Source organism: Vulpes lagopus, chromosome 18 (genome assembly GCF_018345385.1).
Source record: "Vulpes lagopus strain Blue_001 chromosome 18, ASM1834538v1, whole genome shotgun sequence".
NCBI lineage: Eukaryota > Metazoa > Chordata > Mammalia > Carnivora > Canidae > Vulpes > Vulpes lagopus.
The window spans coordinates 291,034-316,165 of record NC_054841.1 but is presented as its reverse complement, the minus strand read 5'-3'; the positions used below and the strand labels follow the sequence as shown (position 1 = coordinate 316,165).

At 47.3% G+C, this 25,132-nt stretch overlaps 1 protein-coding gene across 3 annotated transcripts in view; it reads left to right on the top strand.

Moving 5' to 3' along the window:
* Positions 1 to 164: 164 nt before the first annotated feature.
* The window catches only part of DNAJC5 (DnaJ heat shock protein family (Hsp40) member C5), a 34,112-nt gene continuing 9,144 nt past the window's right edge, over positions 165 to 25,132 (top strand). Inside the window, exon 1 of one of the 3 annotated variants that reach the window (XR_005984453.1) lies at positions 165 to 364. The gene's annotated coding sequence lies outside the window, so the exon portion shown is untranslated. Of the gene's footprint in view, positions 365 to 15,728; positions 16,035 to 25,132 lie in introns of those variants that run through there. The other 2 variants (XM_041733326.1, XM_041733327.1) reach the window with 2 other exon arrangements.

Below are 25,132 nucleotides of genomic sequence, written 5' to 3'. Positions count from 1 at the left end.
TTCCGCTCCGGCGCTGTCACTGGAGGCCCCGCCCCCAGGTGGGCGGAGCCACCGCGCTAGCCGGGCCCCCTGGGCGCGTGCGCGGCTGGCCCCGCCCCGCGGCGCCCACGTCCGTCCGGGGGCGCGCGCGCCGGTGCGGGTGCGTGCGTGAGCGTGCGTGAGCGTGCGCGTCCCCGCCGCCTGTGCCGGTGCTGCTCCCGCGCCCTCTGCCGCCGCCGCCGCCGCTGCCTCCCCGCCGCCGCCGCCGCCGCCGCCGCCCGGGGACCCCGAGAGCAGCCCCGGCGGAGGAGCGCGTCGGCCCAGCAGCGCCGCGGAGCCGAGGAGCCGAGCCGCAGAGCCGGCGGGCGGGCGGGCGGGCGGACTGGTGAGCTCGCGGCGGGCCCCCGGGCCTCGGGTCAGGCCGGGGCGGGCGGCGCGGGCCGCGGGGGCCGCGGGGGCGCGGGGCGGGGCGGGGGCCTGCGCGGGGGGGCCTGCGGGGCGGGGGCCGGGCTCCGCTCCCTCCCGGCTCGGCGGCTCGGCTGCCTCCCGCCCCGCCGCGCCGCCCCGCCGCCCCGCCGCCCCCTGACCCGCCGGGGGCTCCTCCTGCCCGTGCTGAGCGCCGCGGCCGGGGGCGCCGCACCGCCGGGTGAGATGCGCGCGAGCGGCTCGGCGTGAGACCGGCTCCGAACGCGCCGCGGGGAACCCTGTAGGTCAGAATAATTGGATCCGCTCTCAGAGGCGCGGCGCGGACACGGGATTTCAGGCGGCGCTTTGTGCGGCGGGTCGGGGCAGCGTCGGGGCTCGGCGGCTCAGGCTCCAGCCCGCCCGCGCCGAGCGGCCGCACGAGGAGCTCCCGGTTCCTGCGCCCGCGAGGCGGTGCCTTCCGTCGCGTCCTACGGGAAGGGAAGCGAAAGTTCCGGTTTTATTTTATTATGTTTCAGGCTTAGGCCCGATGGGGGACATCTCACCAGCCAGGTCAGGGCCTGATCCGCGCTGTTTGAACTGTCAGTCGGCTTCGTCCTTAACTGGTTGTCCGTTGGGCGGAAAAAAGGAGAAAAAAAAAAAACACCTTAAAGATGAAAACAGTTATGTTGCCCCAGCTATTAATTAACGTGGTCGCCTAAAGGCAGGACTCCGGCCGCTGCTTCTAGGATGTTTTGTTCATTTATTGGTTTCTTTCCCGTTGGATGTGCCGCTGAATTTCGAGACTGAGTAATCTGTGAAGCAGGAGGTGAAATTGGAAGCCAGGATCTGAGGGTTTGGGGAAAGTTGATGATTTTAGTATGTGCGGCCCTCCTTTCACCTGGGCCCGGGGTGCTGGGTGCTGGGGACTCGGTAGCTCCCTCGAGGGTGTGTGGAGCTGGTTCTGGCTGCTGGCTGTGATGCAGAGGCCTCGTACCCCCAGGGTCATCGGGGATGGTCACCGTGAGCAGCACAGGCTAGAAGGGCTAGAAGGGACCTGGGATGCAGGAGCCTCCGTGCCTGCCCCTGGGCCCTGGTGCGAGCAGATGGGCAGGCGGGGCAGGATCCTCTGAGGCTTGCCCAGGGACCAGCTCTGCTGTCCCGCCCCTCCCACCCCCCTGTGACCAGGCTCCTTCCTACTTTTGGCCCCCCGACTCTCTCCCCCTGCCATAGCAGCATTCCCGCCAGTCTCTTGGCAGACGCCTGTGCTGCATCCTCCAGTCCACCCGGAACACTCACTTCCTCATCCTCACGCTCCACGAGGCTGGCCCTTTCCTGACTGCCCTGCAGAGTCTCAGCTGGACACCTCCCATTTCCTGTCTGCCTTCTCTCCTTAATTTTCTTATAGCACTTGGTTATTTTAATGTCCTATTTAATATACTTAACTATATTTACTATTTTACCATCAGATGAGGTCCATAGGGAGGTGGTTTTGTGTAAAGAACTGTTGCTGGCACAAACCCAGGACATACTTGTTGAGTGAATAATAGCGACGGCTCAGTGACTCCTGTGCAGTACAGTGACTTTGTCACTTGGAAGGCGTTGTGAGTACTGAGCACTGAGGGGCTCTGGGCTCTGAGGGAGGTCTGTGACGAGCCACCGGCCCTTTGGGAAAGGACAGCCAGTTAAGCGATCAGAGAGATGCTTGAGCCCTCCCTGTAAATCTTCTTTGCAACGTCTAATTTAAATCCTCTCGAAATGAAGAGTTTTTAAAGTCAGATCTGCAACTGGTAAAAATGCTTCTGGAAATTTTGTCTTTCATTACGTTTCTCCCTCCCCTCCGCTCCCCCCCCCCCCAAAAAAAAAAACCCACTTGCCAGTCTTAATACTTGGTGACATTTGTTGATTAAGTGGATTGAGATGGAGTAATCTGTTAGAAGAGCCACATGAAGTGAGCTGTTCCCGATTCCTCAGCTGGAGACTCCTTGCTGCGGTGCTGTGACAGAAGCAGGCTGAGTCCTGCTTTGTGCTGAAGGACTCTGGAACCCCTTACCTCATGCCCCTGATAACTCAGAATGAGGGAATTTTCTAATGTTTCTAAGGATGGTTCTATTAAGGAGATATAGAAATTGAAAGGATGCTGCTCGTGTCTCAGCCTTTTCTGTTCTTGAGTCCTTCCGGCGTGCATGGGATAGGTGGCAGTGTGCTCCGCTGTGAGCTACCCTGGAGACCAGTGTCTTGCTCAGTCTCTGACCTGGAACTTGAAAATTTAGGCCTTCTGTACCCGTTCCTGTGCTGAGCACCTCCCCGACACCACCATGCAGAGTCCCCTAACAGGCTGCTGGGCGGTGCATCTTTAGAACCTAAATATGAGATGCTCACGTTGATCCTGGGGGGTAGGAGAGAATGACTAAATTGCGGTGGAACTGGGGGCTTGTGATAAGATAGAATTTTGTCTAAGGTGAGAGTCTGCTTCTAAAGTCAGAGTAAGGGGATCCCCGGGTGGCCCAGCGGTTTAGCACCTGCCTTCGGCCCAGGGCATGATCCTGGAGTCCTGGGATCGAGTCCTGCATCGGGCTCCCTGCATGGAGCCTGTTTCTTCCTCTGCCTGTGTCTCTGCCTCTCTCTCTTTCTGTATCTCTCATGAATAAATAAATATAATCTTTAAAAAAAAATAAAGTCAGGGAGTAAAATGAACATGATATACACAGATATAATCACCGGTGAAAATTCCTTAACTCTCCTTTTAAAACCCCCTGTACAGGCTTTGGAGTATATAATGCTGTAGGCAGACAGTGCCTCACCCAATGAGGGCAGCCAGTTTTCCAGTAAAGGGACAGACCCCTGTGCCCCCTGGGGCCTGGTGTCAAGTGGAGAGGAGGCTGCTAGCCCTCAGTGGCGCCCTCCTGAGTCCCTGGGTGCTCTGAATGGCAGTGCAAACTACAGTATTCCTCACATGAGGCTTATTATGATACCGATTGGGTCGGTAGATCAAGAGCATCTCTGCTGCAGGTGTCCCAAAGGAAAGGTGTCTTATCAGCTCCTCCCTAAATATAAGGGACAGAGATGCTGGGAAATGGTTAACAGTTCTATTTTATGAAAATGCTACCCCTAATTTAAGAGAGGGAAACTATTACACTTTGACTGTCCTGACGCCAGGGCCAGCTCTCAAATAGTGACCTCCTCCGAAGAGGATTAGCAGCTGGTCTGTTATCGGTAGCTCAGGAAGATTTAAGGGATTAGATTACCAAACAACCTTCAGTTTAGATTTTGTCTTTAATTATTCTTTGTGTTAGTTTTGAGTACATATGGGTAGTTAACACTGAAAATGCAGAAATGGAGTATAGCATCTCATTCTCTGAAGAGAGTAGTATGTAGTGAGACCAGGTGTGGGATGTCACTGAAAATGCCATCCTAATTGGTTTCCTTTTTTTTTTTTTTTTATGATCGATCTATTTAGGGGCGCCTGGGTAGCTCAGTTGGTTGGGCATCCAGCTCTTGATTTTGTCACAGGTCATGATCTTGGGGTCCTGGGATGGAGTTCACATCAGACTCCTCTCCCAGCAGGGACTCTGTTGGAGACTTTCTGTCTCCGTCTGCCTCTCCACTTTGAGTGCACATTCTCTCTCTCTCTCTCTCTCTCTCTCTTTCTCTCTCCCCCCCACCCCCTCCCTCTCTCAAATAAATAAATAAATCTTAAAAAAAAAAAGACCCTCCCACTTATTTTTTAGAGTGTGTGAAGGGGAGGGGCAGAGGGAGAGAGAGAGAGAGTCCTTGCTGACTCCCTGCTGACTGTGGAGCCCGATGGGGGGGCCCCATCTCACAATCCCAAGATCATGACCTGAGCAGAAACCAAGAGTTGGACACTTAACGGAATGAGCCACCAAGCACCCCTTAATCAGTTTCCTCTTTAAGGACTGACCTGTGTATATTAAAAGTTCATTTCATTCCAAAATTAGTCTATCTTGTTCATGGAGCTACATAAATGATTTTCAAAACTTAGTTTTGTGGCAGAAACCCAACTAATATTTTTAAATTTTGTGATACTTTATGAGTAATCAGTGAATATTCTTTGAATAGATAAGTGTGAATGAGCCTTATTTGTCATCATGGGCTGATTTTATTATTTTTAAAATTTTTTTCTACATTGAATGTGTATCCCCAGCAAATATGGTGGTTTACAAGATGAAATGTTCAGTCCTATGGTGTCTCCATTGCTATGTTCTGAGGAATTCTGTGCCAATTGGTTGTGAAGTTGCAGTCCTGGGAGTCAGAAGATTGGAATGCTGACTTGCCACCCCTATCAGCTGTGCCCCACCCTGGCTCCCTCTGGGAGGGCCAGCCCCTTTCTTAGATAGCGCTCTCCGCCTGCACCTCTGCTTTTGTCCCTGAGTGGAGTAGAAATGTGGTGTAGTGAAACCAACAGAACCCAGATTTTCTGCCAGTCTTGTCCCTTTGCGTTGGTTCAAGGGCTGGGGGCTGGATCCAGGTGCTGGGAGCCCAGGACTGTGATCTCCCAGCACAGCGCAGTGGTGGTGAGCAGACCAGAGGTGCACTTCCCAGCTCAGTTGCAGGCCCTGGGAGGGAGTGCCTGGGCTCTGCAGAGCAAGCCTGTGCTACTGCCTGGCTATTTTGTTTCCCTGTCTATTATTGGAAGGGATTAGCAGCATAGCAAATGTTTGATTTTTTAGCTAGGCAGTCCTATTGAATTTTTCTTATTAAATTGGAGTGTCTTGTGTGAGAGGGTTTCTCTAAGATAATGAAAAATTTTTAGGTCAAAGAGCACAGACTTTATAATTTTTGCCATGCATTATGAAGTTTCTCTTCTCCGTGGCAGTGTGTGTCATTTCCTCTTCACATGGGATTTTAGCACTTTATATTTTGGTGCTCATTTACCTCCTGCTGTAGGGTTTGATAATAAAATCTCAGGGTTTTTGTTTTTGGTTTTTGTTTTTGCCAGTTGCAAAAAAAAAAAAAAATTATGTTGTTAAGAATTTAGTCATAAATAAAATGAGTTTAGGGGATCCCTGGGTGGCTTGGCGGTTTGGCGCCTGCCTTTGGCCCAGGGCGTGGTCCTGGGGTCCTGGGATCAAGTCCCGTGTTGGGCTCCCGGCGTGGAGCCTGCTTCTCCTTCCTCCTGTGTCTCTGCCCCTCTCTCTCTCTCTCTCTCTCTATCGTAAGTAATAAATAAATCTTAAAAAAATAATAAAATGAATTTAGTTATAAAAGAACTTTTAAAAGTACATGTAACCAGTATCTGTTTTTAACTTAAAAAGAAGTTGTGTTCCGGGTAAAGATTTTTGCTGGATGCACTTATCTTGTACTTTGAATCATGCGGCTCCACACATCTAAATCTAAAGTTCAGAATTTTTAGTATAATCTAATGATCCAGTTTTATTTTGAGATGAAACTAGAAAGTCTACACTTAAAGGATGACATTTATCTATGAAGTATTTCTTAACCTGTCCAAGCAATGTTGACACTGTTTGAAATGGTGTGTTTTCTCATGGAATTCACTTAGAGGATCCCTCTCCTCCACCCTCTAATAGCAAACCCTCTGAATTGACCCCAACTACTATTTCAGAACAGGCTGGTTTACTTAATGCACATCAGCCATAATTCCCAGGACAGCCTTGCGAGGTAGCTATTATCCAATTTCAGAGATAAGGAAATGGACGGTTACGTATTTTCTCTAGTATAAAGGTGTGGTATTGAAGAATAAGCACAAATAATGCCATCACATGTTAGAATGACAACCTACAGAATTTACACCTTTTAAAATGCTGTTTCTGTTGGTGCTGTTCTGTTGCATCATCTGCCTGGTTGTGTAAGCCTGATTGTTAGCAACATGTCCTTCTTCCTGGTGTGTGTCCTCCCACATTTGTTTCATCTGCTTCTGCTTTTTCTTTCATAAAAATTTACTTGTGGAAAAGATAACTGTGACATTCTCTGAGGGACCCTGTCTTGACAGCCAGTATAGGTCAGTCTGTCCAGCCAGCTGTTCACATCATCCTGTCCTCAGGCCTTTGGATGGCATTGCAAACAGGTATTAATGGTGTGGGCATACTCTTGAAGCTGCTGTAGTTTGGGAGAAATACGCAGACCTTCATAAGTGTCTGCGATTTGTACCTTTAACTTGTGGCATGTTTTAAACTGGTCACAGAGTCACAGCATGTTGTGAGGCATTAGTAGGTATCAGCCCATATGCTCCACCCTGCAGTGGGCCCGTGGACTTCGTCCTGGCCTCACCCTAGAATAACCATCGAGCTGATGGACAGCTCACCTTGGTGGTGGTCACAGGTGCAGATCAACAAATAGTTCAGTACAACTTTACCTAATTAGGTGCCCCTACCCCACCAAAAGCCTTGAAGACAGGTTTTCTATATTTTTTAAGAGGCAAATGACAAGACAAATTAATAACGTGGATATTTTTTAAGTTTAAGATGTAAAAAGAAAAAAAAACTTTTACATCTAAAAAGTATGCAACTTTAATATTAATATTTGATTTATTTTAATTTAATTAATTTTAATTTAAATACTAATATTAGTGTTCAAGCTGAGAGTTATGGAAGCTAAAACCAACATGGTTTTTATTTATCATTGTAAACTTTTCTTTTTTAAAGATTTCTTTATTTATTTTAGAGGGAGAGAGAGAGAGCCAGAGTGAGCATGGGATGGGGGGCAGAGGAAGAGAATCCCAAGCAGACTCCCTGCCGAGCACAGAGCCTGATGCAGGGCTCCATCTCAGGACCCTGAGATCATGACTTGAGCCGAAATCAGGAGCCAGATGCTCAACTGACAGCCACCCAGGCACCCCAACAACATTGTAAACTTAGTCTATGTATGTGTTTGTTTTTATTTTTAAAATACGGTAAAGGGTTTTGTTTTTTGTTTTTTTTTTTTTTTTCTTCGGTAAAGGGTTTTAATGTAGTACCTTATTCGGATGAGGCTTAATGCATAAGAAAGTAAGTTGTGTTCTGGGTAGAGGTAGATTGCTCCCATTTGTAAAACAGTTCACTGAGAATCAAGTGTTACAGCGCCTGGAGGTCAGACTTGGATTTGAATGGCAACCCCACCAGTCCCCAGCAGAATGACTTCAAGCAGATTACTCCGTGTTTCTGAGCCTCCGTCTCGTCTGTAGATTGGAGATCATAGTAGTCGTAACTAAGGTTTATTGTGTACAAGGCACTGTTCTAAGCACTGCGCAGGAGCTAGGTCACAGACATACCAGCTAGATATTTCCATTCCCGTTGGACAGAGGGGAGGTGGAGATGGTTGTAACTTGCCCAGGTTACTGAACCCATGAGTAGCTGAGCCGAGTTCCAGCTCAGGCAGGTGACCTCAGAGCTGCCCTCCCACCACCCATTAGACCAGGTGCCTGTCCACCAGACTTCTTAGGGGGCGTTCTGTGGTGTGCAGGGCACGTGTGCCTCTAAGTACCTGTACATGGTAAGCACTCCCTAAATTGTAGCTGCCATGTTGGTAAAATTACAGCCTCAGTTGCTCCAGCTTTCTGTTTTGAGGTGTGTGTATGTATTTTGATGCTGCTTTGACATCAGGCATCTCTTACCGTTGAATTATCTGCGTCATATACTTGGTTTTGTTCTAGATTTGTTGGGATAGTTTGATGCTGGCCATGGCTACAGGAAAGGGTCACTCTGAAGCCTTGTCCATCTTCATCAAAGGCTGGCTATCTCCCAGGGGACTTTAACACTGAGTTGTAGGGATCTGTAGGGATCACAGTGCAGGAAAGTCACGCCATTTCCAGCAGGTGTGTTCGGGGGTGTGTTCCTCTTGGAGACCCAGAAGACATTGGGCCTCATCTATCACATTTTATGGACTCTTACCCACTGGGTTTTAGAAAATTCTTCCTGGTAGACATTCCCTTGTTTGCCTATCACTTTCTGCCCTTTCTGCCATGATACAAAGTTATCTCTGGATTCCTTACACCCAGTCTGCAAAGAGCCTGGTATTTACCTAGGTTGAAAAGTACCCGTGACTTTAATGTCCTGAGATTTTAGGTGTTGTGAGGTTAAAACACCAACAACCAAAAATCCCTAATGCCCATTACTTTTATGACAAATAATTTGTCTTCCACTGTCTAGTTTCATGTTTAGATTTGGGAATATATTTATTTTAGTAGGCATTTGTTAGAGGACAGATTCTCTCCCAAATTGGTCCATAGGTAACCTCCTTTCTGAGGAATAAACTTTTGAAAATGTTCAATTTTTACTCATTCATTTATTTTTTAATCTCCTCACAGCTAAACATGTATTTATTGTGGTTTTATTCAACTTCTGACCTCCTTTTCCTTTTATTATTGTATCCTAAACATCAGTTAACTAAAGAAAATCTTTATTTGGCTTTTGGACATAATCATTATTGATAAAATTAATTCAACAGGGGCACCTGGGTATCTCAGCAGTTGAGCATCTGTCTTCGGCTCAGGGCATGATCCCAGGATCCAGGATCCAGTCCCATATCGGGCTCCCTGCAGGAAGCCTGCTTCTCCTTCTGCCTGTGTCTCTGCCTTTCTCTGTGTGTCTCATGAATAAATAAATAAATCCTTAAAGAAATAAAAAAATAAAAATAAAAATAAAATTAATTCAACAAACATTTACTGAATGCCCTGCCAGGACTTGGGGCAGCTGCTCAGTCTGTAACTTAGAGGGCTTGAGGGAGCTAGGTGTGTTCTTGTGTTTTGGCAGCCATCAGTTTTATGTCTTACACGTGTGTTGACTCTGGCTTAGAATTTCTTAAATATGTAAATGGAGTTATTTGGTGCCAATTCTATTCTGCAGTATATTGATCTTTTCCTTTCAGAATAAATAACAAATTCAGAGTCAGACATTCAGACCATTGGTTTCCTGAGCTGCTTCACTGGGTTCTGAGTGTGTGCAGTACTGGTAGTGCTGGTCCTCCCCTGCCTGAGGCAGGTGCTCCATGTACACATACTTTTTGAATGTCCTTTGGCAGTAGGTATTAACAGGGTTCATCACAGATCTTAGAGGAAGGTCTTTGGAACACCCTTTTTTTTTTTTTTTTAAGATTGTATCTATTTGAGAGAGAGCTTACAGGAGGTGTGGGGCAGGAGAGGGACAAGCAGACTCCATGGGCTCTATCCCACGACCCTGAGGTCCTGACCTGAGCCGAAACCAAGAGTTGGATGCTCAACCAACTGAGCCACCCACCCAAGTGCCCCTATTGTATTTCATTTTTTAGTATTTTCATTTTTAGCAGTTTTCTTTCTTTTTTTTAACACTTTATTTATTTGAGAGAGACAGAGGTAATGACAGAGATAGTGACAGAGAACATGAGCAAGGAGAGGGAGAAGCAGGCTCCCTACTGAGCAGGGAGCCCGAGGCGCTGGATCCCAGGACCCCAGGATCATGACCTGATCCAAAGGCAGACGCTTCACCGACAGAGCCCCCTCCAGGCACTAGCAGATTGTCTTTTTTTTTTTTTTTTAAAGATTTTATTTATTTATTCATGACAGACACAGAGAGGCAGAGGCATAGGCAGAGGGAGAAGCAGTCTCCACGCGGGGAGCCCGACGTGGGACTGGATCCCAGGTCTCCAGGATCACGCCCTGGGCCGAAGGCAGACGCCAAACCGCTGAGCCACCCAGGGATCCCAGCAAATTGTCTTCTATAGGGTTAGGTCTAGAGCGCCCAAGGCAAAGGAGCAGTACCCTTCCCAGACTTCACCCTTCCTTCCCAGAAGTGTTTGCTGGTGGTCGCCCATCACTGTCGCTGTGCCCTGCCACGCCGCGGTTTTCCCGCTCGTCGCCTGACGTCCTGCTCCGGCGGCAGCACCTCTGTCCTTCTGCCCCCGCGTGACCGCCTTCTGGGTAGTGCTCGTGTGCTTACTGTGGGGACCTTGTCCTGCTCCATCACGGCCCGTGTTGTCTCATCTCCCTGATGTCATGGTGTCAGCGCTGCTCTTCCTCCCCTTCTCGTTTTTCTCCAACTTCTGTCGTCTGTCCTTTGAGCTTTATGCTGTCAAGGCAGAGAAATATACTTTGTGTTTTGTGACCATAAAGTTGCTTGTCTGTAAGTTTATCTTTGAACATCCATAAAATAGTTACATTATTTCCACTTGTGAAAGCAATGTTTATTGTAAAGCCTGGGTCCTGCTGACTGATTATATTTTCTTTCCAAACTAATGCCCTCCTGCCTCTGGGCTCTAAGCAGCCCTCTGCTGCCACCACTTCTGCCTCCTTCTCCTCCTCCTCCCTCCTCCTCCCTCCTCCTCCGTCCTCCTCCTTCCTTTTAATGTTTTTTCTTTCTTTCTTTCTTTCTTTCTTTCTTTCTTTCTTTCTTTCTTTCTTTCTTTCTTTCTTTCTTTCTTTCTTTCTTCTCTATTTAATGTTTTTATTTATTTATTTATTCATGATAGACATAGAGCAAGAGAGAGAGAGGCAGAGACACAGGCAGAGGGAGAAGCAGGCTCCATGCTGAGAGCCCAACTCAGGACTCGATCCCAGGACTCCAGGATCATGCCCTGGGCCAAAGGCAGGCGCTGAACCACTGAGCCACCCAGGGATCCCCATCCTCCCTCTCCCTTAACCTTATTCTTGGCTTCTATTTTTTCAAATTCCCATCATATGGTGTATTATCTTTGTGTCCTGAACTTCCATTTGGGCACTTTGTCCTCCTGGCCCTGGCCAGACAGTGGCTCCTGGGGCTACATGTCCAGCCACGATCCTGGTTTGACTCACAGTGGATAGAGAGGCTGGAGAGCGCTGGATGACAGCTGTAGAGGCCACTGCATCTTGGAGGAAGATCTCCAGAGACAGTGAGAAAAAGCCCTTGGCGTGGCCTTCACACTGCTTCCTGTCTTCATTGCTGAATGACAGCACCTAGTTTTCAGGCCGTAAAGCCTGGGCCTGGGGGACCATGGAACAAACCTCTGCACACTGAGGAGATGAGCTCACAGGACTTACCTTGCAGTTGCTTTTAAAGACCTCCTTGTCTTTGTACTACATGCTTGTATTAAAACACAATTGTTTTTCAGTAGCATTTATCTAATGATGTGTGTGGAATACCAAAGAATTACAGCTCTCGTAGGTGAGACTGCCTCAGATAATTTCAGAGATTTTTAAAATAAAGTATGCTGAGAATGGAACAAAATAGGGAAACCCCCCCCAATAGACCTCACATGTGGAATTTTTTTTTTTATTTTTTAAAGATTTTATTTATTTCTTTATTCATGAGAGAGAGAGAGAGAGGCAGAGACAGGCAGAGGGAGAAGCAGGCTCCATGCAGGGAGCCCGATGCGGGACTTGATCCCAGGTCTCCAGGATCACACCCTGGGCTGAAGGCGATGCTGAACCGCTGAGCCACCGGAGCTGCCCCACGTGTGGATTCTATAGTAAGCTACAGGCACGCTGCAGGTGTTGGGGAAAGACAGGCCATTTGCGAGCGTCGAGGGCTTCTAGGGCTTGGGGCATTTGGTGTCACTAGGACCATTGAAGCTGGTCTTTCCCTCATGCCGTGCCCATATTAACTCTAGATGAAGCAGATTACAGCAGTTTTGTTGATGACAAAACTTCAGAAGAAAATACAGAAGAATTTACTTTTGGCTTTGGGATGGGATGGAGAAGGACTTTTGAACAAAAGCAAAAAAAAAAAAAAAAAAGAAACCAACAGATCATCAGTTTGCAAAAGTTTGATACATTCAGTTACATGAAATTAGGAACTTGTGAGATCTGTTGCACCATAGCCTGCATGGAGTTAACAGTACTGAAGTGTGTGCTGAAAAATGGTTAAGATGGTACGTTTTATGTTTTATATCACAATAGAAAAATGTAAGAACTTGTGTTCATCAAAAGACATCATCATCGGGATCCCTGGGTGGCGCAGCGGTTTGGCGCCTGTCTTTGGCCCAGGGCGCGATCCTGGAGACCCGGGATCGAATCCCACGTCAGGCTCCCGGTGCATGGAGCCTGCTTCTCCCTCTGCCTGTGTCTCTGCCTCTCTCTCTCTCTCTCTCTGTGACTATCATAAATAAAAATAAATAAAACTTAAAAAAAAAATCTTTAAAAAAAAAAAAAGACATCATCATAACAAAAAAACTGAACTGGGAGAAGATTTTTGCTGTGTTCATAAGCAGTAAAGGGTCGGTGCCCTGGCTGCAGGTGTGCAGCAGTCCACACAGGATGAGGACTTGGGTGGAGCAAGGCGCCCTTCTGCCCACAGATGATGCGGACTCGGAAGCCTGGCGGGGCCCGTTGCTTTCCGGAGGGTGTGGGGCCACGTGATGCTCGGTGGGGGGGCAAGTGGCACCCTCACCCAGTAGACACTGCCAGGTCTCTGGACCCTGGAGTTCCACTCTTACATACTCCCAGCAGCAGTTCTTCCTAAATGGTTGTGATGAAGAACCACATTTTCTCTAATTTCCAGTCTGCCCTACTTTTGTAAACGACAATGAAAATGACTAACTAGAAAAATATATGACAAACGAAACATAAAATACAAGCCCAGATTTTATTTTCTCCTTTTTTTTTTTTTTTTAATGAACATACTTTAAACTTGACTCTGGTTTGTTTGTTTGGTTAGTTGGTTGGTTGGTTGGTTGGGTTTTTTTTGGATGTATGCTTCTCTGAGTTTAATACTTAGAGATTTGCGTAACCATCACCATACTCAGGAGTTGGGGTACTTCCATCAGCATCCTCTTGGGGCACCTGGGGGGCTCGGTCTGTTAAGCATCTGATTCTTCGTTTTGGCTCAGGTCATGATCTCAGGGTTGAGCCCCGAGTGGGGCTCCTTGCTCATTGCAGAGTCTGCCTGTCTCTCTCCCTCTGCCTTCCCACCCCCATTCATGCTTGCTCGCTCCCGTGCTCGCTGTCTCACTCTCTCTCTCAAATAAATAAGTAAAACTCTATTTAAAAAAAAAAAACTCGGGATCCCTGGGTGGCGCAGCGGTTTGGCACCTGCCTTTGGCCCAGGCTGTGATCCTGGAGACCCGGGATCGAATCCCACATCGAGCTCCCTGTGCATGGAGCCTGCTTCTCCCTCTGCCTATGTCTCTGCCTCTCTCTCTCTCTGTGACTATCATAAATAAATAAAAATTTAAAAATCTTTTAAAAAAATAAAAATAAAAAATAAACTCTTCCCAGCCTGTTTAGGAATCAGAGCATGTAACCTTTGAGACTGGCTTCTATCACTCAGCATACTGTTGGTGAGAGTCATCCACGTTGTGTACAGAGTGCTTTGTTCCTTTTTATAAGAAACTTTCAAACTCTTATTCCAGAGTGGCTGCTGCATTTTGCATCCCACCAGCAGTGTGAGGGCTCTAGTCATTGTTTATCCTCATCAGCCCTTGCTGTTGCCTGGTTATTTATTTTTTTAGCCATTTTCATAGGTGTGTCCTGATACCTCACTAATTTTAATTTGCTTTTCCCAAACGAATAAAGATGTTGAGTATCTTTTCCTCTGCTTATTTGCTGTTGCCGTAATAGTTTGTGAGCTCTTGTTGGCAAGTTCTGCAAGTATCACTGAGTCTGAGCTGACAGTCACTGGCATAAAATAGACTTGCACGCCAGGAATTGCTCAGCAGTGTCCAGAGCAGCATTGTAATAGCAGATCCTGGGAATGTCCTCAGCATCCTTCCATAGAAGAATGGACTGATAAGTTGTGGTCTGTTTATAAACTGGGATTTATCCAGTGCTGGAAATGAAGTATGGGTACACCTAGCGATGTGGGTGGGTCTTAGAGACATACTGAGATTCAAAAGCAAGTCCTAGAAGGTTGCATATACTGTTAGACCAATTTTTTAAATTCAAAATTTTAAATAATGTTTACGGAGAAACATGAGGTAATATTTTAAAGCAAGAGAGTCATAAACATTAATTCAGGGTAATGTATGGTGGGAAGAACATGGAAAACTTCAAGGTTATTGGTAATTTTCAAGTTTTTAATTTGAAGGATGGACGGTGGTGTTTATCACTATGTGTTATAACTTACATGTTCCCCGGGTGCCTGGGTGGCTGTTGGCTAAGCTTCTGACTCTTGATCTCAGCTCAGGTCTTGATTTCAGGGTCGTGAGTTCAGGCCCACACTTGGCTCCATGCTGGGTGTGCAGCCTACCTAAAATTGTGTGTGTGTGTGTGTGTGTGTGTGCGCGCACGCGAGCACACGCCATGTATTTCATTCTGTGTGTTACATATTACATAAATAATTAGAACTAAAATAGCTTTCCTTTTAAGGTGTTTTCAAATCTGTTCTTCCAAAGTTGGCACATACTTCAGTTTTTCCCCTAACAGCAGCTTTTTAAAAAATGTGTGCTGTGTGCTGAGACCACAACTGGGAATACAGGAGTCCAAGTAGTTGGCTCTTTTCCCTAAAGGTCTCTAAGCATTCAGAGGAGCATAGACGGGACCTGTGAGGATGGGGATTTTTGGCTCTTTTGGTTATTTGGTTCACTGATAAATCTCCAGCTTTGAGAATAGAGCATGGCATGTAGCAGGTGCTCTCAAACATTAGTGAACAAATGAACAACTCAGACATGTGCTCAAGGCCCAGGAGAGCTCCACGGGACGTGATGGGCCTCTGCCATGTGTGCTGGGAGCAGTGGCCAGGGATGTCTCTGCAGGGCTCAGGGATCCATGTAGGAGCTCTCTGCGTGGAAGGGCTCGGGGCATTGTTTTAGGAGGGCCCAGGTATTCCTGTGTGACAGCACTGTGTCTGCCTAAGAGCCAGTGGTGGGCAGTCAGGCCCCAAGACCCAGAGGACACAGTGGTGGGAAGATGCTGGTGGTGGGCAGGGCCTGTGTCCAAAACGGCCTTGAAGGGGGGCAGACCAGGGAGCTAGAATTTGCTGCTGCAGCCCATGGGGTATCAGAGAAGGACTGGAGAGGAATGGTGATGGGAACAGAGGCGTGCACCACAGACGCTCCCTCGCAGTCGTGAGAGGGACAGAGGAGGGCAAACCATGTGTCTTCCAGGAAACTCCGTCCTAGCAGATTTCTGCCTCTTGTGCCTGGAGATCTCTGACCATTTTAGAGCGCACTGTTCTTGTGTGTGTATGAGCCTTCTTGTCTGCCCTGCCCTTGTGTTGCTCCAGCAGCACAAACCAGGATGCACTACAAGGATGCGAAATGTGGCCCTTTGTTTGTTTTTAAAGACACGGTGTTACTAAAGAAGATCCAGCCCAGAGATTGTGGTTTATCCCTCCTGGAGTGAAGCCTGGGAACAGACCTCTGAGGGCAGTTCATCAATTAGGGCAAGTGTAGTTCAGGTAGGCCTGGCTGCTCTCCAGACCTTGAACGCGGGTCTCAGGACTGCCCTGAAATTACCAAGAACAGATTTAGGAACAACAACCTGGTGCAGGGCTACTTCAGAGAGAGGTGGTAAATTCCCACATCATCACCCCAAGGACATACAGAGGCATCCAAAGGACTGGACCCCGTGAAGACTGCTCACCCAATCAGCCCAGCTGGGATATCATGGGATCTCATGGCTGGTGGCACTTTCATGGGATCTGCCCCTGCCGCCGAGCCTGGAGCTGCCTGCCTGTGGCACCAGATGCTGGGGAGACGGAAGGAAATACGAGGGGAGCAGAAGACACGTGCAAACCAGCAATTCACAGTGGCGGAGAAGCGTCGCCAGGGACAACACAGTGCTCTCTTCACTTTGTATGTTGTAGGGTCAGGTGTGTAAGGTGATCTGCTTTTCCTGTATCGGAGAAGTGTTTATTTTTTCTAATCACTACAGTATATCTGCTCATTATAGGAAATACGGACACTAAAGTATTAAGACAATAACTTTTTTCTTTTTTTTTTTTTTTTAAGATTTTATTTATTCATGAGAGACACACAGAGAGGCAGAGACACAGGCAGAGGGAGAAGCAGGCTCCATGCAGGGAGCCCAATGTGGGACTCGATCCCGGGACCCTGGGGTCACGCCGTGGGCCAGAGGCAGGTGCTCAACCACTGAGCCACCCAGGAGTCCCAACAACAAGTTTTTTCAGAAGTTGAATTTAGGGTTTAAAAAACCCCCACGAAACTTCTTTCTTTCTCCCCTTAACTGTTTTCTTTCATATGGCCTTTCATAACCTTTCTGTTTGCCCATAGCTTCCTGATGGATTTCCCAATATCGCATATCCTAAGATTGGAATAAGGTCCTTCCATTTATAGTTTGTCTTTTAGTTACAAGACTGTGTTCCCACTGAACATGGAACTTTCAGGGGTGCATGCTGCCTAGCAATGGTTTCTAATTAGAACGTGAATTTTTGGGACGCCTGGGTGGCTCAGCGGTTGAGCGTGAATTTTTGAAATGTGTGTGAAGTGGTGTAGAAATTCAATAGTTTTTATGTTTAAAAAGCATTTGTTTCATCTCCTGATTCAAAATATAAAATACCAATTTGAGTAATATTCACAGCAACTACTTTTTTCCTTAAAGGGCCAGACAGTATTTTTAGGCTTTGTGGTTAAACAGCCTCTGTTGACAGCAGCCATAGATGTAACAGAAAGAAATGGATGTGGCTGTGTCCAGATGAGAGTTCGTAAAAATAAGCAGCTGGTTCTAGGTGATTGGAGAATTTTATATTCTGTTTGAACTTCTTAGAGTGTCTAATTTGCTTTGAGAACAAATAATGTTAATTACAAGAGATTGCTTTTAAATGCAGGTAAAATTGACACACAGTTAAATACACAGATCTTAGTAAACCTCAGTGAGTTTTGGTGTATGTACGCACTTGTGAAATCACTACCCCAGTTAAGGTAGAGTTACCCTCACCGCCCTCAAACGAGCAGCTTCCTGGTTTATATCACAATAGATTGTTTGTCCTGTTCTTAATCTTCTAATAAATGGGCTCATTCTGTGCCCAGCTTGTTTGTCCTCCGTAATGTGTTGGAGGGGTGTCTATTTTATTGCTTGTGTCAGTAGGTCACCCTTTTTGTTTTGGTGAGTGGTAGCCCATATGGAATAGACCGGAAATGATCAGTCCTTCCTTGCTGCCATTTGTGGTGTTCACTCTTGGAGCTGATGTCTCTCACTCGTGCACAAGGAGGGGCCCCGAAGTGGAGGCACGTCCTCCCTGCCCCGTTCCTCCAGCGCACGCGTGTCCTGTGTGTTTCGTGTTACATTTGAAACTCCACAAGCCAATGTTGATAACTTTTGCTTTCAGTTCTATGTATTTTTTTTAAACAAGAAGGAAAAAATTATCCTTGACTTTGATTCCTTCCTGAAGATGCTGGTTTCTCTCGGATACTGATTCCCTTCAGCCTCAATAACTCTCCAGCCTCATTCACTGTAATTTAGGTCTTTGTCATGGGTTCTTTTAGTCTCTGTTTTTCTAAAAAGGTCTTTATTTCACCTTTGTTTCTGAGGGATGTTTTTGCTGCAAATAGAATTCTGGTTTGACGGGTTTTTTATTTCAACACTTTAAAGTTGTGCTCCGGTGCCTTCTGGTTTCCAGGATTTCTGATGAGAAGCATGTAATTCAGAGGATTGTTCCTATGTGATAATGTCAGTTTTCTGTTTACAAGATTTCCTCCTGATCTTTGGTTTTCATCGGTTTGCTTGTACCTAGGCATGGTTTTCTTCATATTAATTTTATACCCTGCAGCCAGAATAATCTTAAAACATAAACAAGGTGTTTCTGTTGCCTGTTCCCATAAAACGGCTTTCTTGGGGAACCGTGTTCATTCTGATTTTGGGTGCCCTCCTTCCCTGGACTCAGTCCCTGCTCTCAGATTGTTATCTCCTGTTCATCGTGGTGCGGTGCTCCCAATGCCTGGCATGTGACAGACTCACTAAATAATTTTCAAATAAGTTATTATGGAGGATGATAAATGCCACGTGAGCCACGTGGATATATGGTCTTTGTCCTTTAGGTGGGGTGTTGTCCTGTGCTTGTGCCATCGTATGTAATTATTCGTAGTAATGGGAAATGGGTGGGTAGGGCATCTTCTTTAAGAACACGTATGCAGGGGATCCCTGGGTGGCTCAGCGGTTTGGTGCCTGCCTTTGGCCCAGGGCGCAGTCCTGGAGTCCTGGGATCGAGTCCCGTGTCGGACTCCCAGCATGGAGCCTGCTTCTCCCTCTGCCTGTGTCTCTGCCTCTCTCTCTTTCTCTATCATAAATAAATAAATAAAATATTAAAAAAAAAGAACACGTATGCATTTGATGCAGCAAGTGGACTTTCCTCTTAGCATTGCAGAAATGATCAAAATAGGGATCTTGTTTCTATTTTCTTTGATGGGAAATATTATAAAGATAGTTCCATATTGCATGATAATTTAATTAAAATTCCAGTTGGAAAAAAAACACAGAATATGTTGATAGCGTGTGATTGGAGGGTCATGCATGAGCTGTGACAGTCTCCGGTGGCCATCCTCCGCCCATCCAAGTGTCAGGCGCTTTGGATGCCAAGCAGTGTGTGTTAGGGAGCCGGGATCAGTGAAGCAGCAGGGCACAGTTCTCCTTGCTGGGGGTGCAGTGCTCCCTGGGGGTCCTCCGCAGCTGTAACAACCACTGCATTTCCTTACAGTGGGTAGCACTTGTTTAACTTTTGGTTGTCTTCTGGTTTAAATTTTCCCATTTGTTGTGGGCTACCTTTCCAGTTTCATTGCCAGAGGAAATAATGAATAAATCATTAACTGAAGTGAGAAGAGTGGACTGATGGGATAACGCTGACTTCTCTTGAATGGTTTCTGTTGGAAATGCCTTCACCTCGGGGCACAAAGATGGCTTAGTTAACCATGTGACTCTTGATTTCAGCGCAGGTCATGATCACAGGGTAGTGGCATCAAGCCTCAAGTCGGGCTCCATGGGGAGTCTATTTGTTTCTCTCTCTCTCTCTCTCTTTTTTTTAAAGATTTTATTAATTTATTCATGAGAGACACGGGGAGTGGGGGGGAGGCGCAGAGACACAGGCAGAGGGAGAAGCAGGCTCCCTACAGGGAGCCCGGTGCGGGACTCCATCCCGGGACCCCAGGATCATGCTCTGAGCCGAAGGCAGGTGCTAAACCACTGAGCCCCCCAGGCGTTCCCCTACCCCTGGTTTCCATTCTTGACTGCTACCTTTTGGTTTGTGTCTTCACTGGCTGGTGTTTTGTCAGATCATTTTTTCTAGAAGCTTCTTGTTCTGTAAGTTCTTGTGTCCGCATGAATATTAGTCTATGCCTCCGTCTGTGGAGAGCTTGCCTGATTATAATATTATCGGGTCAGAAATGTTCAGATGTTGCTTCAGTAACATTCTGATGCTCCGTGTTACAGATTTGTGCTACTCGAGTTACAAGGGAGAAAGCTGCCAGTCACAAATGACTCAGGATGCTAAGTAATTTTGTTTTTAATCTCTGTGTTTGAAAAGATAACTATTTATTTATTTGTTTGTTTATTAATGAGTAAGCAAGAGAGCACGCAGGCAGGGGCAGGGGGAGAGGGAGCAGCAGACCCCCCACCGAGCAGGGAGCCCACCGATGCAGGGCACTCTCCCGGACCCCGAGATCATGACCTGAGCTGAAGGCAGGTGTTCACTAACCCAGGTGCCCTAGGTACAGTTTTTTATTAAGCAAATATTAGCCTTTTAAAAAGTTTGGATATAGTTACTGGCAATCCATTGAAACTAAGAAAATTAAATCTAAATTAATGGTATTGGTTTTTCTTAGGATAGTTCTGAGGCTAGGAAATTTTTGACATTCAGTGTAGTCACATCTGTGATATCTGGCTGACCACTGACTTGTAAGTAGTACTGGTGAATCATAATTTAAAATGTGAAAGTTTGGGGACATCTGGATAGCTCAGTTGGTTAAGTCGGCCTTAGGCTCAGGTCGTGATCTCCGGGTCCCGGGATGGAGCATCTAGCCGGGATGGAGCATCTAGCCGGAGCATCTAGCCGGGCTCCCTCCTCAGCAGGGAGTCTGCTGCTTCCTCTCTCTCTGCCTCTCTCCCCTCTGCTCCTGTGGGCTCAGTCTCTCTTTCTCTCCGTCAAATAAAATCTTTTAAAAAAATAAAATGTGAAAGTTTCACAGGGTTAAATTAAGGAGCTGACTGCCTTTAGCTATCATAAACTTGTCTCCAGTGTGGTGGGTGTGGTTCCAGGAAAACTGCAGTAAAGCAAATATCGCAGTATAGTGAGTCAAATGAATTTTTTTGTTTCCCAGTGCATATAAAAGTTATGTTTATACTGTACTATTGTCTGGTAGGTGTGCAGTGGCATTATGTGTTTTTTAAAAAAGGTACATACCTTAATTTAAAAATACTTTATTGCTAAAAAATGCTAACCATCATCTCAGCTTTTGAGTCAGAATCACTGATCACAGATCACCATGATAAATATAATAACAATGAAAAAGTTTGAAATGAAAAAAAAAAAAAAAGAAAAAGTTTGAAATGTTACAAGAGTTACCAAAATGTGACAGAGAGAATAATAAGCAAATGCTGTTGGAAAAGAGACTAGCTTGACACATGGTTGCCAAAAACCTTAGATTTGGTAAACAAAGCAAAACACCATTATCTGGAACATGTAAAAATAAGAAGAATGCTTGTAGTTGATTATTTTTAAAGAGCAGATGTAAAAGTATTAATTATTAATGTTTGTCTATAGATGGGGTCTGGAGGTCAGCTATTTAGTAGATATTGGGTAACTGAGAATAAAAACCAAAGCAATTACTTAGTGGGCAGCGATTGGACAGGCCGTGGCTCCCTGTCATGGACCAGCTGGAGGAGATCCTTGGTCCTGGGCTGCCGGCTGCGACGTGCTGCCTCACCCAGCGTCGCCGGGGGCCCTGCTGGCCCCGTGCTGGCCCCGTGCTGGCCCGCTGCCACGAGGTCCACAGCGGAGGAGGAGACTCCGCGTGGCAGGCACTTGCCCAGGCTCACGCAGCTGGAAACTTGCAGAGCCGGCCTTAGACTCCTCCCTCCCTGATTCCCCGAGATCTCCCTCGGATGGATGGCAGGGAGACGTGTTTTATTGTGTGTCCGCCATCATCCCTTAGGCTTAGGGGCAAGGGGTGATGCCCTTGGGTTTGGGTTCAGATCCTGACCTCACCTCTCTGTATTTCCGTCTCTGCATCTGTGATGTACCTGCTGGGGAGCCTGCTGGGGAGGGCGGGAGGCCCCATGGGCTGCCACCCTCCAGGAGCCCAGTCTGGCAATCCAGGTGGGCCTGCCCCCGGTAGGCCCAGCACCCTGTCCTGCCCGGGTAAGCCTTTGTGTTGTCGTCGGGCCAGGAGGGAGTGGAAGCCTGCGGCCTGGGCCGTGTGGAGGGGCTGCTCCTGCGTCTCACTGTCTCATCCCGGGTTTTCCTCTTCCCTCTTCTCTCTTTCTGCCTTCATTTTAGAAGGCAGGAGCCGTGCTCTTCCCAAACTTCTATTTGCATACTTTGTGCTTGGTGGATGATAGAATTTTAGGCTGAAAATCTTTTTCTTCTGGAATATGCAGCTTTTCTGGTGTTGGGCAGTTCTCAGTCCTGCCCTGGTACTTGATGGCGCTTTTCAGTTGGCACACTTGTGTTTTCTTACAGCTCTAGTTTTGGTTCCTTTTTTTTTTTTTTTTTTTAAGATTTTATTTATTCATGGGGGGCAGGGGCAGAGACACAGGCAGAGGGAGAAGCAGGCTCCATGCAAGGAGCCAGATGCGGGACTTGACCCCGGGTCTCCAGGATCAGGCCCTGGGCTGAAGGCGGCACTAAACCGCTGAGCCACCCAGGCTCAGGGATCCCCCCGATTCCTTTTGTTTTAAATTGGCTTTTCCCCCCCATGTTTGCCTGTATTCCTTATCTTTAAACTTCCTGCTACACAATTTCTCTTCCTATTTTCTGTTTGCTTTGTGCCGATTCTCCCTGGAAGATACCCCGACTGTGACTTCCTCTGCACTCTGTCCCTCACGCCCTCGGCTTGTGCTGGCGGAGGGGACGCCTGCCTGCTCAGGCGCAAGGTCCCAGAGCGGTCCTACTCCTTGGCACTCCCTTGTCATCCTAGTTTACTGTTTTCCTGTTTTCCAGTTTCTTTTCATTTATAGGCATAGTAGCCTTCAACCTCTGGGGGTCGCAGAACTGAAAAGCTTGCCATTCTTCATCGGCTCCTCAACTCTCTCTTTTGTACTTTGTTTCCTGGTTGATGGCTGCTCAGCTTCGGGGTTACAGAAAGATTGGACAGAGCGTAGAGAGAATTCTCGTGTGTTCCCTTCTGCTGCGCCAGCCCCACGGCTCTCGTGTCCCCGCACGGCTCGTGTTGGTGTGGCGCGTCGTTGGCCCGCTGACCCACCCAGGGTTGATGCGTTCCTAACCCAAGTCCATAGTTTCCCTTAGCAGCACTCCGGTGTTGCACCTCCTGTGGGATTTTGACAAACCTATGATCACATGTATCTGCCACCGTAGTGTCACGCGGTTTCATCCCCCCAAAATCCTCCGTGCTCTGCCTCTCATCCCTCCCTCCTCCAGCCCCTGGCAACCACCGATCTCTGTACTGTCCCTGGAGTTTCACCTTTTCCAGGATGTCATAGAGATGGAGTCACCCAGTGTGGAGCCTTTTCACGGCTCAGTAGCTCATTTCTTTCCAGCATCGAAGAATATCCAGTGTCTGCATGGTCGCAGTTTGTTTATGCACTCACTCTGAGGGACATCTTCATTGCGCCTAAGTTTTGGCAGTTATGAACACATTCACTTATTAAAGTAGTAGGCTAGCGTCACATAATAGATTATTAAATCAGTATTGAGTTTAGAAATTAAATCCATCTCCTCGTTTTTCAGATGGTTGACTTCTGGGTGCGATCTGCAGGCGTGTGATGGGGCCAGGTGCCGCCGAGGCCCGTCATGTTCCCTTCACAGAGGCAGACATAGTGCAGAGATTGGAAGCCCTTTTTTTTAGGGGTGTCCCTGTATTTCCTGAGAAGGTGGTTTATTTATAATTTTTTGTTAATGTTCAGCAGGAAAGAGAATTCAGCTAGTCACAACTTTTTTTTTTTTTTTTTTTAGATTTTATTTATTTATTCCTGAGAGACCCAGAGAGAGAGAGAGAGAGAGAGGCAGAGACACAGGCAGGGGGAGAAGCAGGCTCCACGCAGGGAGCCCGATGAGGGACTCGATCCTGGGACCCCAGGGTCACGCCCTGAGCCAAAGGCAGGCGCTAAACCACTGAGCCACCCGGGAGTCCCCAGCTAGGCACAACTTAAGACAGTGCGTCCTTTTGGAGAACCAGAAGGCCGACTCACCTTTAGTGTGGGTGATCCCTGAACTTGAAATCAGCAGTAGCTTCTGGGCCTGCTTCTGTGACTAATTACTTATGAATTTTGGTAAATCATTTTGCATCTTTGGGCTTCCTTCCCTTTGATAATCTGAAAGAATTGGGCCAGGACCTTGTATCTGAGGTCTTTTTTCCCCACTGTTCTCTTGCTTCCGGCTCTGCTAGATCTAGCTTTTGTTGCTGGTAGCAACATGCTATGTTCTCTCCAGTTAAAGCTTCTTCTTCTTTTTTTTTTTTTTTTTTTTTTTAAGATTTTATTTATTTATTCATGAGACAGAGAGAGAGGCAGAGACACAGGCAGAGGGAGAAGCAGGCTCCGTGCAGGGAGCCCGACATGGGACTTGATCCCGAGTCTCAAGATCAGGCCCTGGGCTGAAGGCGGCGCTAAACCGCTGAGCCACCCGGGCTGCTCAAAGCTTCTTTTAATGGTCTAAACCAACCAAGTAACTTGAATTAGACTAGTAATGAGCTGTTAATTGAAATTTTAATTAAGATGATTGTAAATTCACGTGTAGTTATTAAGAAAACCAGCACTTTGCTGGTTTTTCCCAACGGTGACATTTTGCCAAACCTTAATTTACTATCCTCACCAGGATCCTGGTGTTGATACAATCTTCCAGCCTTACTCCGAGTCCTCATTCTTTACGTGTGTCCCACCTCTGTACAGAGATGGCACCTGTGCAGGTTTGTGTGTCCACCACTGGACCCAGGATACTGGAATCCTCAGTACCACAGGTCACCCCGTGAGTCCCACCCACGCCTCTTCCTTGACCCTTGGCAACCAGCCGACCAGACCCTCTTCAGTTTCTAACATTGTATCATTTCCGAAGTGTGGTAGAAATGCAGTGGTGTAGTGTGTAACCTTTTGGGATTGGCTTTTATCTGCTCAGTTTAATTCCCGGGGGTTCATCCCTGGACACATGCAGCAGTGCTCGTGTTGCCAAGTCCTGTTACATCCTGCGCATGCGTTTTGCAGTTTCTGACCATTTAGTTGAAGGACATCTGGACCGATCCTAGTTTGGGGCTGTTACAAATAAAGCTGCTATGAATGTTGCAGGTTTTTACGGGAACACGTGTTGTGTTTCTTTTTCTTTTGGATAAATCAGCCAGGAGCAGAACTGCTGGGTGCCACGGCAGGTGTGTGCCAGGTAGTTGTGCAGAGTTACCCTGAGCCCTCTAACTCGTCCCTCTCTCTGCCTCTGCTTTCAGACCACCTTATATAGATGACTTTGCATTTGCTAGAGTTTCTCTTTTAGGTCTGGCCCCTTTCGCTCAGCAGCATGCTGAAGAGTCGTGCGTGGCTCGTTCCCTTCCTGCTGCGTGGAAGTCCACTCTGCGGTAGACCCCTGTTTATCCGTCCACCTGTCGAGGGACGTTTGGATTGTTCCCCAGTGTGGGGTATTGTGAGGAGAGCTGCTGTGAACACTGGTGTAAAGTCTTTGTGTAGACGTGCGTTTTCAGTTCATGTAGGTTAAGTACTATGCCGGCAGTGGATCGCTGGCTCGTACGGTGAGGGTACGTCTCACCTCTTCAGTTAAGGCGCTGCCAGGCTGTTTTCTGA